We start from the raw sequence: 441 nt of genomic DNA, 5'->3' as shown, positions 1-441 counted from the left end.
TGAACTGTGCGCAGTGCAATCTATATAGCACGAGTGTCATTCAGCCATTCACGCATCTTCTACTCATTCTTCATACATTCTTACCCTTATGCACTCTTTCGCCTACCAGTTTTTTTCCATCTTTCTCGAACTTACCCTTTCCCCGTACGTCCTCCTCTTATTCACCTTCTTCACATCTACTCCTCTTCTTATTCATCTCTCTCTCTCTCTCTCTCTCTCTCCTCCTCCTCCTCCTCCTCCTCCTCCTCCTCCTCCTCCTCCTCCTCCTCCTCCTCCTCCTCCTCCTCCTTCTTCTTCTTCTTCTTCTTCTTCTTCTTCTTCTTCTTCTTCTTCTTCTTCTTCTTCTTCACGCAAGTTTTGCTCCAACTAGCCTTTCCCTTTCATCCTAGCTATTGTTATTGTCGCTGCTGATGCCTGCTAAACTTAGATTGATGGTTTATA

The sequence above is a fragment of the Macrobrachium rosenbergii genome, chromosome 9 (genome assembly GCF_040412425.1).
Source record: "Macrobrachium rosenbergii isolate ZJJX-2024 chromosome 9, ASM4041242v1, whole genome shotgun sequence".
Taxonomy (NCBI): domain Eukaryota; kingdom Metazoa; phylum Arthropoda; class Malacostraca; order Decapoda; family Palaemonidae; genus Macrobrachium; species Macrobrachium rosenbergii.
The sequence above is the reverse complement of the archived record's forward strand: the minus strand, read 5'-3'. Positions refer to the sequence as shown.